At 38.0% G+C, this 13182-nt stretch overlaps 1 non-coding gene across 1 annotated transcript; it reads left to right on the top strand.

The window, feature by feature from the left end:
• The first annotated feature begins 11070 nt into the window (after positions 1-11070).
• Positions 11071-11174, top strand: LOC130984618 (small nucleolar RNA R71). The gene has a single exon (XR_009088537.1). It is a non-coding gene; the product is annotated as a small nucleolar RNA R71 (small nucleolar RNA).
• The last annotated feature ends 2008 nt before the right edge of the window (positions 11175-13182 follow it).

Here is a 13182-nt window from a genome sequence, read left to right as displayed (position 1 = left end):
GATTGGTGCCTTGGAGGCATAATTTTTGTTGCAGGAACAGAGTCCTGTGCGTACATATAGCATCGTGCGCGCGCATACCTCCCCTGTTTTCTGCTTTCTATGTGCACGCACAGCCCTGTGCGCGCACACACTCCTTAACACCCCTGCTGGTTACAGCGCTCGCACATCTTATACGTCTGCACCCCACCCTCTTTTCTTGCTATGTGTACGCACACCTGTAGTGTGCACGCACATTTCACCCAATTTCTTCAAAAAAAAAAGAAAAAAACCTATGTGAGTGCGCATAGCCTTGTGCGCACGCACACCATTTAGCAACCCCTCTGCTCACAGCACATGCACATAGGGTGTGTGTGAACACCCCCTCTTTTCCCTTCGTGTGCATACGCACACCCCTTGTGCACTTGCACAGACCTCAATGCCTATTCTGTCTGTAGCACCCACACGTCTGTGTGCGCGCGCATACCCCTCTTTTTCCCTAGTGTGCGCATGCACATGCATTTGTGCGTACGCACAGACCCTTTTCGAACGTTAATTAGAAAAGAAGAGCTTCAATTTCCACAAAACTTCCCAACCCCTTTCTTCTTCTTCTCTCTTGAAGACCACAACCCTACACCACCGCTCAAACCAGACCACCCAACCACCTCCGTCTGATCGTGACGCCACCACCGGCGACCACTGTCGCCCACCTTTTCCCTCTTCCTTCTTCTCTATCTTCCACATTCCCCCATTTCTCTTCTTCTCTGTGCAACACCCTGTCTCCGCGACAGCAACCCTAAGGCCCGCTGATGGGTCCATATTTTACGATATATTTTGGTTTGATTTGAGTGGATTTCATCACATAAACCCACATTTATTCATCTAAATAGCATAGTTTTGTAATTCTCCCTAGATTTGTGCTTAATTGTGAAAATATGATTTTTAAGCCTTAAAATAGCTAAAATTAATTCACCTTAATTCCATTTGGTGCTTTGATGTATTTGTTGAGTGATTTCAGGTTTCCAAGGCAAGTATGGGATGGAAGAAGTGAAGAGAAAAGCATGCAAAAGGGAGAAATCATGAAGAAAATGAAGTTTGGAAGCTACTGCAAAGGTGCGTACGCACAACGGTGACTTCGTGCAAGGATGCGTATGCACCAATTGTCATGCGTACGGATGATGGAAATTCTGCGCAACTGTGAATACGCACCGTAGGTCGTGCGTACGCACCGTAGGTCGTGCGTACGCACGTGTGCATATGCATGAGGTCATTAATGCAAATCATTGGAGGCGAATTCTGGGCCTCCAAAACCCAATCCAACTCATTTTCTGAAGCTATTTAAGGCCAAAGTGAAGAGGAATGAAGGGGGGCAATTATGTTTAGTTTTTATGATGTTTTCTCTTAGTTTCTAGAGAGAGAAGCTCCCCCTCTCTCTAGAATTAGGGTTTTCTTAGTTAGTTTCCTTTTAATTTTAGTCTTTAATTCTTGTTTTAATATAGTTTCTTTTATGTTTTCATGCTCTCTTGTCTTTATCTTCTTCATCTCTTTTATTATTTTCTCTTTTATGTCAATTTTCATGTTATGAAGACTTTTGTTATTTTAATTCCAACTAATGCAATTTTATGTTTCTATGTCATTTATTATTTTTTCTAGTTGTTATTATTATTTTCTTGCTTTGGTAGCTTTAGAATTTATTTTAATGTAATTTAATATTATTTTATTTTCATGCACACCAAGTGTTTGATAAAATGCTTGGCTTAGTTTTTACTTAGTTTTTTTCTACTCTTGGCTTGAAATTGTTGACTTTGGTGATCCTTGAGTCATTGATGTCCATTCTTGTTTGATACATTAGAGTAGTTAGTTGATTTGGTTTTTGACACTATGTGACCCCTTAGTGTTGACATAGGACTTAGGGATTGAAATTAACTATGCCTACTTGACTTATCCTCGATGTTAGGGTGGACTAAGTAGGATTAACTCTTCATAATAGGCAACCTTAACTCTCAATTACTTTCCAAGAGATTTCTTGCATTTGAAGTTTACTTGCTTTGACTTTTATTGCTTTCATGTTTACTTTCTTGCATGTTTAGTTTTCACACTCTTGGTTGAGAAATTGGGTGTTTGGGTGGAATTGAGTTGTAGATGTCCATTCTGCATTCTGTGAGAATAGTTAATTGGTTTGGTTTCCACTGACGCTAGTCTTTCACTAAGTAATTAGTGAGTTGAGTAGGACTTATGAATTGAGATCAATTATGCTCTTTTGACTAATTCTCAAGGAGGATTGACTAGTTTGTGTTGATTCCACACAATTTCCATGTTTGTGGTCCATAACTAGGATAGGAATCCTAAATTCCCCAATTATCACCAAGAGTCATTTTTAGCATTTAATTTCCATTTTCATTGCTTTTGATTGCTTTCTTTTAATTCCTTGCATGATCAATTAATTCCTTGCTATTTACATTTCTTTCTTTCTTGCTTTTCCAATTCCCCATGCGCTCTCTCTCAGAGCCAATAATTGTACACTTAATTACAACTCCTAGGGCAGACGACCCGAGATTTAATACTCTGGGTTATTTAAATATTAAAATATTTGATTAAGAGAATTCATTGTTGGTTTGGACTATGCTACTAACGAACTGATTCTTGTTTTGATTGATTCCAAACTATACAATAAATTCTCTATTGTCACCCGCGCCCTTGTTCGCATCACCCAGTCCGGCGAGCAGCCAGCAGCGGCGGCAAACCTTTGTGCCGCTACGACCCCCGCCTCTACGCCCTTCTTTCTTCTCCCTTCGCCTATAGCGCAGGTTCCATTCCATTTTCCCCCTCCCTGTTTCTGTTTTACTTTCTTTATTTTTTTCATTGCTTCTTGATTTTGTATTAGTGATTAGGAGGCCTTAAGTTAGATGACTTCTGTGTTTCTGGATTGAACATTGTTGTTGGCTGATTGTTTTGAATTTTTCTGGGTTGGATGATTGCTATACTGAACTAAGAATGCTGTCTGAATTTGATGCACACCACATGCTTGATATATTGCCTGAATGAAGATTTTTTGTCTAATTTCTATGTCTGATCATAGGCCTTAGATTTTGTTCTCATTGGGCATTTTAATTCATACTTGTGCAGTTTTATGTGATTTTTTATGATGGTTAAGATTGAATTCCTGGATGCACCTTGTGTTACTTTTGCTTGAAACACCAAAAATTTGACTTAAATCTTACAGCTGTGATCATTCTGTTTGGTGTTACCTTAACTGTGCATATTATACTTTAGCTTGGTAATTTGCTTCTGTAACACTCTAATATTCAAATCCTTATGCTCGAGTCATAAGTCGATGATATTATGGTGGTACGACTCTCAGGTAGATTTTTAATATATAAAATATAAGTGTAATTGAAAGGAGTATTAATTGAGAAGCCTGAAAAGAGTAAAAATAAAATCGCAAAGACGTATCACTCACGTTCGACAACAAAAGATGAACCGTGAAGTCGAAAACGATATATGAATAAAGGCATAAAGAGATAGATAACAGATATATATATATATATAACATAAGTAAATAACCACTAGACGCGACCCGCGAAGTTTAGGCCGGCTAGGGTACAGTATGAAAGTAGATGACAACAAAAACTTCTAATCTCTCCCAAAGGAAACATAAGAGCCTCTATAAGCAAGTTCAAAAGAGTTCAATACATAATATAAGTTCTTCAAAATAAAGGTGGAGAGATTCTAAGCAAAACATAAAGTAGAGAAAATAAAGATCTTTGCCGTCTCTCAGACGACCCACAGCTCACTTCTGAGTACCTGGACCTGTATCTGAAAAACAAGAGATATATACGGAATAAGAACCCCGGGCCCATGGGTTCCCAGTACGGTAAAAGTGCCAAATAAATACAATACACTGCAATAAAAACTCACTAAGCATCCTAAACTTCTCTTCACCAATAATCCATCCTAGGTTCTCGCTAATCCATGAATAGGCAACATTCATAAGGGAATGCTAAATCTAATTCATGTTTTACATGTTTCCCAACTCGCTGACTCTTCCACGAATCAGACTTAGAATCATAAACAAAACCATCACCAGTTGTTCTGCCTCAGCAATTCTATATCAATACATCATACCCTCACTTGGAACTAGTGGAACCACATTACTGCGTCTACCTAGGGAGCTCAAATCATCTCATTCAATAATCATCATCATCATTCAAACGCATCACCGATTCGTCTCATCAAGAACAACCCTCAATGCCCACCGACACCAGCATGAGGGACCTCTCAATTGTACAAACACAAGCAATGCAGACAAGTAATCTACAATTAAGGTACAAGTATGACAAGTAGTACATAATCAGATAACATAGCATATATGAGAAAGCAATCCAAAATAAATAGGCAAACCCAATTCAATTCAAACATATGCAAATGATGAATTCTTGCCCTATGGCTAATGATATCATCTGTCGGTTATCAAGCCAACCCGACGTGTCCGGTAGCTAACCCGGGCACAATCTCTCTATTGCGCATTAATATCATTAGAAGGAGTATGCGCCCTGTCGCCATTAGAGGGTATATGCGTTCTGTCGCCATTAGAGTGTATATGCGCCCTGTCGCCATTAAAGGGTATCTGCGCTCTGTCGCCCTTACAACCAGAGAGAAAACACAAGCATACTCACATTCAACACTTTTCATCATTATTCAGTTACCACATTCGTTCATTAATCATATATGCATCTCCGGCATACTCACCACATGTTAAGGCGTCTGCAATCAATCATTGTTGTTATCAAACCTCAAACATTAACCTGGAGCAAGCGGAACGAATCACAACCCTTGCTACTACCCAGGTATCACAAATACACATTATTCATAAATCCATAATTAAACTCATTATCATGATCCTCTTTCCTCATCTCATACCCGGAGCAATTGGACAACGCCACTGCCTACTACCCGGGGTCACGCATCACATTCCACATTTGATCATTAATCATACACATATACATACTTAGTCATAACTCAATTCTTATCGCAGCCATCCGACTCATGGCATAACCCATAACCAGCCAATAATCACCATCAAATACAGCCCTTTGGCTCACGGCATACACCGCATTTCTATCATCACCTTCAGTAACTCATACAGTCATTAGTAATCATAACTCATCATTAATCTCACTTACTTCATCCACAAGTGATCACATGTCCTAGCCTCTTTTCATTACTAGGCATACTATAAGAATTTAGGACATAGAGGGTGAGAATGGAGACTTAGGAGTTTGGAATTTGGCCATAAAAACTTAAAAATAAACTTTCGAATGAAAATAGGGTCACGCGTGCACGTTGCCTACACGCACGCGTAGAAGGCAGCAAGATACAGTGACGCGTACGGGTATCCCACGCGCACGCGTGGAAGGGAGAAAAGCCAAGTGACGCCTGTGCGTTAGTCACGCGTACGCTGGTGCACGAAATTGTGATCATCAACAATGGCGCCAAAGATTTGGAGCTCTCAAACGTGAATCACACTTTGTCACAACTTCGCACAACTAACTAGCAAGTGCACTGGGTCGTCCAAGTAATACCTTACGTGAGTAAGGGTCGATCCCACGGAGATTTTTGGTATGAAGCAAGCTATGGTCATCTTGTAAATCTCAGTCAGGCGGATTCAAATGGTTATAATGGTTTTCGAATATAAAGGTAAATAAAGCATAAAATAGAGATAGAGATACTTATGTAAATCATTGGTGGAAATTTCAAATAAGTGTATGGAGATGCTTTGTTCCTTCTGAATCTCTGCTTTCCTACTGCGTTCATCCAATCATTCTTACTCCTTTCTATGGCAAGCTGTATGCAGGGCGTCACTGTTGTCAATGGCTACTTCCCATCCTCTCAGTGAAAATGGTCCAAATACTCTGTCACAGCACGGCAAATCATCTGTCGGTTCTCGATCATGTTGGAATAGAATCCAGTGATTCTTTTGCGTCTGTCACTACGCCCAACACTCGCGAGTTTGAAGCTCATTATAGTCATCTCATCTCAGATCCTACTCAGAATACCACAGACAAGGTTTAGACTTTCCGGATCTTAGGAATGCCCGCCAATAATTCTAGCTTATACCACGAAAATTCTAATTAAGGAATCCAAGAGATATGCGCTCAATCTAAGGTAGAACAGAAGTGGTTGTCAAGCACGCATTCATAGGTGAGAATGATGATGAGTGTCATGGATCATCACATTCATCATGTTAAAGTACGAGTGATAGCTTAGAACAAGAATAAGCTGAATTGAATAGAAGAATAATAGTAATCGCATTAATACTCGAGGAACAGCAGAGCTCTACACCTTAATCTATGGTGTGTAGAAACTCCACCGTTGAAAATACATAAGTGATGGTCCAGGCATGGCCGAATGGCCAGCCCCCATGAAGGTCTAAAATTGCATACACTGATTAAAGATCCATCCAAAGACCAGATTACTAGTACAATAGTAAAAAGTTCTATTTATACTAAACTAGTTACTAGGGTTTACAGAAATAAGTCTTAGTGCAGAAATCTACTTCCGGGGCCCACTTTGGTGTGTGCTTGGGTTGAGCTTGAGCTTTACACGTGCAGAGGCTTCTCTTGGGGTTAAACGCCGAGTTTTAACGTGTTTTTGGCGTTTAACTCTAGTTTGTGACGTGTTTCTGGCGTTTTACTCCAGAATGCAGCATGGAACTGGCGTTGAACGCCAAATTGCATCAACTAAGCTCAAACAAAGTATGGATTATTATATATTTCTGGAAAGCCCTGGATGTCTACTTTTCGACGCAATTGAGAGCGCGACATTTGGAGTTCTATAGCTCCAGAAAATTTATCTCGAGTGCAAGGAGGTCAGAATCCAACAGCATCAGCAGTCCTTTGTCAGCCTCCTATCAGATTTTTGCTCAGGTCCCTCAATTTCAGCCAGAAAATACCTGAAATCATAGAAAAATACACAAACTCATAGTAAAGTCTAGAAATGTGAATTTTTCATAAAAACTAATAAAAACATCCCTAAAAGTAGCTAGATCCTACTAAAAACTACCTAAAAATAATGCCGAAAAGCGTATAAATTATCCGCTCATCACAACACCAAACTTAAATTATTGCTTGTCCCCAAGCAACTGAAAATCAAATAGGATAAAAAGAAGAGAATATACTATAAATCTCAAAATATCAATGACTATTAGTTCTAATTAGATGAGCGGGACTTGTAGCTTTTTGCTTCTGAACAGTTTTGGCATCTCACTTTATCCTTTGAAGTTTAGAATGATTGGCATCTCTAGGAATTCAGAGTTCAGATAGTGTTATTGATTCTCCTAAGCACTTTGTTTTCCAGTATTACTACTGGATACATAAATGCCACAGACACATGACTGGGTGAACCTTTTCAGATTGTGACTCAGCTTTGCTAAATTCCCCAGTTAGAGGTGTCCAGAGCTCTTAAGCACACTCTTTTTGCTTTGGATCACGACTTTAACCACTCAGTCTCAAGCTTTTCACTTGGACCTTCATGCCACAAGCACATGGTTAGGGATAGCTTGATTTAGCTGTTTAGGCCTGGATTTATTTCCTTGGGCCCTCCTATCCATTGATACTCAAAGCCTTGGATCCTTTTTACCCTTGCCTTTTGGTTTTAAGGGCTATTGACTTTTTCTACTTGCTTTTTCTTTTTCTTTTATATATTTTTTTCACCATTTTTTTCTTTTGCAAGCTTTTGTTATTCACTACTTTTTCTTGCTTCAAGAATCAATTTTATGATTTTTCAGATTATCAATAACATTTCTCTTATTCATCATTCTTTCAAGAGCCAACAATTTTAACATTCATAAACAACAAGATCAAAAATATGCATTGTTCAAGCATTCATTCAGAGAACAAAAAGTGTTGTTACCACATCAATATAATTAAACTAATTTCAAGGATGAATTCGAAACTCATGTACTTCTTGTTCTTTTGTATTAAAAACATTTTTCATTTAAGAAAGGTGAATGATTCATGGAATTATTCATAGCCTTAAGACATAGACACTAGACACTAATGATCATGTAATAAAGACACAAACATAGACAAACATGAAGCTCAAAAACCGAAAAACAAAGAGATAAGAACAAGGAAGTTAAGGAATGAGTCCACCTTAGTGATGGTGGCGCCTTCTTCTTGAAGGACCAATGGTGTTCTTGAGCTCGTCTATGTCTCTTCCTTGCCTTTGTTGCTCCTCCCTCATAGCTCTTTGATCTTCTCTAATATCATTGAGAATGATGGAGTGTTCTTGGTGTTCCACCTTTAATTGGTTCATGTCATGACTCAATATTTCTAGAGAAGTGTTGAGTTATTCCCAATAGTTATTTGGAGGAAAATGCATCCCTTGAAGCATCTCAGGGATTTCTTGATGATGAGCTTCCTCATGCATCTCTTGAGATCCATGAATGGACTCTCTTGTTTGCTCCATCCTTTTCTTAGTGATGGGCTTGTGAGATGAATCTTTCCATCTCCCATGACTCAGAGGTGGAAGCAATTGCCTTCCCTTTCCTCTTTTTGAGGTTTCTCTGGCCTTAGGTACCATCAATGGTTATGGAAAAACAAAAAATCTATACTTTTACCACACCAAACTTAGAATGTTGTTCGTCCTCGAGCAAAAGAAGAAAGAATAGATGAAGAAGAAGAAGAGATGGAGGATAGGGAAAGTGGTGTAGGTTTTGGTCATTTAGGGTGGGTTTGGGTGGGAAATAGATTTTGAATTTGAAGGTAGGTGAGGTTTATGGGGAAGAGTGGATGGATGTGAGTAGTGAAGAGGTGATAGGGAAGAGTGATTGAGGTGATTGGTGAATGATGTTTAGGGAAGAGTGTTATGAAAAGGTGTGAGAGAGAGGGAGAAGGTAGGTGGGGATCCTGTAGGGTCCACAGATCCTGAGGTGATCCTGTGGGGTCCACAGATCCTGAGGTGTCAAGGATTTCTCATCCCTGCACCTTTTAGGCGTGTAAAATACCCTCTGTATGCAATCCTTGCGTTTAACGCCCGACTGATGCTTGTTTCTGGCGTTAAACGCCCAAATGTAGCCTGTTTCTGGCGTTTAACGCCAGTCTGATGCTTGTTTCTGGCGTTAAACGCCAGCTTGGTGCTTGTTTCTGGCGTTAAACGCCAGACAGATGCTTGTTTCTGGCGTTTAAAAGCCAGATAGCTTTTCCTCCAGGGTGTGCTTTTTCTTCTGCTATTTTTTATTCTGTTTTTAATTTTTGCAATTATTTTGTGACTCCACATGATCATAAACCTAACAAAACATAAAAGAACAATAAAAATATATATAAATAAAAATTGGGTTGCCTCCCAATAAGCGCTTCTTTAATGTCAATAGCTTGATAGTGAGCTCTCATGGAGCTTCACAGATGTTCAGAGCATTGTTGGGACCTCCCGACACCAAACTTAGAGTTTGAATGTGGGGGTTCAACACCAAACTTAGAGTTTGGTTGTGGCCTCCCAACACCAAACATAGAGTTTGACTGTTGGGGCTTTGTTTGACTCTGTATTGAGAGAAGCTTATCGTGCCTCTTTTCCATGGATGCAGAGGAAGATCCTTGAGCTTTAAACACAAGGTAGTCCCCATTCAATTGAAAGACTAACTCTCCTCTGTCAACATCAATCACAGTTCCTTCTATGGCTAGGAAGGGTCTTCCAAGGATGATGCATTCATCCTCATCCTTCCCAGTGTCTAAGATTATGAAATCAGCAGGGATATAAAGGCCTTTAACCTTTACCAACACGTCCTCTACCAATCCATAAGCTTATTTTATTGACTTGTCTGCCATCTCTAATGAGATTCTTGCAGCTTGTACCTCAAAGATCCCCAGCTTCTCCATTACAGAGAGTGGCATAAGATTTATACTTGACCCTAGGTCACACAGAGCCTTCTCAAAGGTCATGGTGCCTATGGTACAGGGTATTAAGAATTTATCAGGATCTTGTTTCTTTTGAGGTAAAGTTTGCTGAACCCATGTATTTAGTTCACTAATGAGCAAGGGAGGTTCACCTTCCCAAGTCTCATTACCAAACAATTTGGCATTCAGCTTCGTGATGGCTCCTAGATATTGAGCAATTTGCTCTTCAGTTACATCTTCATCCTCTTCAGAGGAAGAATAGTTCTCAGCACTCATGAATGGCAGAAGGAAGTTTAATGGAATCTATATGGTCTCTATATAAACCTCAGATTCCTTTAGGTCCTTAATGGGGAACTCCTTTCTGTCTGGAGGACGTCCCATGAGGTCTTCCTCATTGGGATTCACGTCCTCCCCTTCCTCTTTGGATTCGGCCATTTTGATTATATCAATGGCCTTGCACTCTCTTTTTGGATTCTCTTCTGTGTTGCTTGGGAGAGTACTATGAGGAGTTTCAATAATTTTCTTACTCAGCTGGCCCACTTGTGCCTCCAAGTTTCTAATGGAAGACCTTGTTTCATTCATGAAACTTAAAGTGGCCTTAGATAGATCAGAGATTATATTTGCTAAGCTAGAGGGGCTCTGCTCAGAATTCTCTGTCTGTTGCTGAGAAGATAATGGAAAAGACTTGCTATTGCTAAACCTGTTTCTTCCACCATTATTAAAGCCTTGTTGAGGCTTCTGTTGATCCTTCCATGAGAAATTTGGATGATTTCTCCATGAGGAATTATAGGTGTTTCCATAGGCTTCACCCATGTAATTCACCTCTGCCATTGCAGGGTTCTCAGGATCATAAGCTTCTTCTTCAGAAGATGCCTCTTTAGTACTGTTGGATGCATTTTGCCATCTATTCAGACTCTAAGAAATCATGTTGACTTACTGAGTCAACATTTTGTTCTAAGCCAATATGGCATTCAGAGCATCAATTTCAAGAACTCCCCTCTTCTAAGGCGTCCCATTACTCACAGGATTCCTCTCAGAGGTGTACATGAATTGGTTATTTATAACCATATCAATGAGTTCTTGAGCTTCTGCAGGCGATTTCTTTAAGTGAATGGATCCACCTGCAGAATGGTTTAGTGACATCTTAGAAAGCTCAGATAGACCATCATAGAATATGTCTAAAATGGTCCATTCTGAAAGCATGCCAGAAGGACACTTTTTGGTCAACTGCTTGTATCTTTCCCAAGCTTCATAGAGGGATTCACCATCTTTTTGCTTGAAGGTCTGAACATCCACTCTAAGCTTGCTTAGCTTTTGAGGAGGAAAGAACTTGGCCAAGAAGGCCATAACCAGCTTATCCCAAGAGTCCAGGCTATCTTTAGGTTGTGAGTCTAACCATGTTCTAGTTCTGTCTCTTACAGCAAAAGGGAAAAACATGAGCCTGTAGACTTCAGGATCTACTCCATTAGTCTTAACAGTATCACAGATCTATAAGAACTCAGTTAGAAACTGATAGGGATCTTTTGATGGAAGTCCATGAAACTTGCAGTTCTGTTGCATCAGAGCAACTAGTTGAGGCTTCAGCTCAAAAATATTTTCTCCAATAGCAGGGATTGAGATGCTTCTTCCATAAAAATTGGAAGTAGGTGTAGTATAATTACCAAGCATCCTCCTTGCGCCTCCACCATTGTTATTGGGTTCGGCCACGTCTCTTTCTTTTTCGAGATTCCCTGTAAGGTTTTCTCTGGATTGTTGTACTTTAGCTTCTCTTAGCTTCTTCTTCAGAGTCCTTTCAGGTTCAGGATCTGCTTCAACAAGAATGTTCTTGTCCTTGCTCCTGCTTATATGAAAAAGAAGAGAACAGAAAAGGAAGAGGAATCCTCTATGTCACAGTATAGAGATTCCTTTATGTGAGTAGAAGAAGAAAAGAATAGAAGAAGGAGAAGAGAAAAATTCGAACACAAAGAGGAAGAGAGGGTTTGAATTTTAAGATGAAGAGAAGTGTTAGTAAATAAATAAAATAAATAGAAAGAGATGAGAAGGAGAGAGTTTTCAAAAATTATTTTTTAAAAATGGTTAGTGATTTTCGAAAATTAAGAGAAGAAATAAAATTAAAATTAAAATTTGAAACAATTAGTTAATTAAAAGAATTTTGAAAAAGAGGAAGGTGATTTTCGAAAATTAGAGAGAGAAAAGTAGTTAGGTGGTTTTGAAAAAGATAAGAAACAAACAAAAAGTCAATTAGTTAGTTGAAAAAGATTTGAAAATCAATTTTGAAAAGATAAGAAGTTAGAAAAGATTTTTGAAATTGATTTTGAAAAAGATATGATTTGGAAAGATATGATTGAAAAGATATGATTGAAAAGATATTTTGAAAAAAGATATGAATAGGAAATTAAAAAGATTTGATTTTTAAAATTAAAATTGATTACTTGACTAACAAGAAACTAAAAGATATGATTCTAGAATTTAAAGATTAAACCTTTCTTTAACAAGAAAGTAACAAACTTCAAATTTTTGAATCAATCACATTAATTGTTAGTAAAGTTTTCGAAAAATTGAAATGTAATTAAGAAAAAGATTTTGAAGAATCAATTTTTAAAATTTTCGAAAAATAATAAGAAAAATAAAAAAAAGATTTGATTTTTGAAAAAGGTTTTGAAAATATAGGAATTTTAAAATTGAAATATTGACTTGACTAACAAGAAACAACTTATTTTAAAAATTTTTGACTAAGTCAACCCAAAGATTTCAAATTTTATGAGTAAAATGAGGAAAAGATATTTTTTTTATTTTTGAATTTTTTATGAGGAGAGAGAAAAACACAAATATGACCCACAACATGAAAAATTAAGATCAAAACAAAGAAAACATGCAAGAACACTATGAATGTCAAGATGAACACCAAGAACACTTTGAAAATCAAGATGAACATCAAGACTTATTTTTGAAAAATTTTCAAGAAAGGAAAAACATGCAAGACACCAAACTTAGGAATTTTTCATGCTTAGACACTATGAATGCAAAAACGCATATGAAAAACAACAAAAAACACAAAACAAGAAAATTTAAAGATCAAACAAGAAGACTTGTCAAGAACAACTTGAAGATCATGAAGAACACCATGCATGAGTTTTTTCGAAAAAATGCAAGAAACATAGAAATATGCAATTGACACCAAACTTAAAAATTGACACTAGACACAAACAAGAAACACAAAAAATATTTTTTTGGTTTTTTTTATTTTATTGATTTTTTTTGTAATTTTTCAAAAATTATTTTTAGAAAAACGAAAAAGAAGAAAAAATTTTTG

This window comes from Arachis stenosperma, chromosome 5 (genome assembly GCF_014773155.1).
Source record: "Arachis stenosperma cultivar V10309 chromosome 5, arast.V10309.gnm1.PFL2, whole genome shotgun sequence".
NCBI lineage: Eukaryota > Viridiplantae > Streptophyta > Magnoliopsida > Fabales > Fabaceae > Arachis > Arachis stenosperma.
The sequence above is the reverse complement of the archived record's forward strand: the minus strand, read 5'-3'. Positions and strand labels throughout refer to the sequence as shown.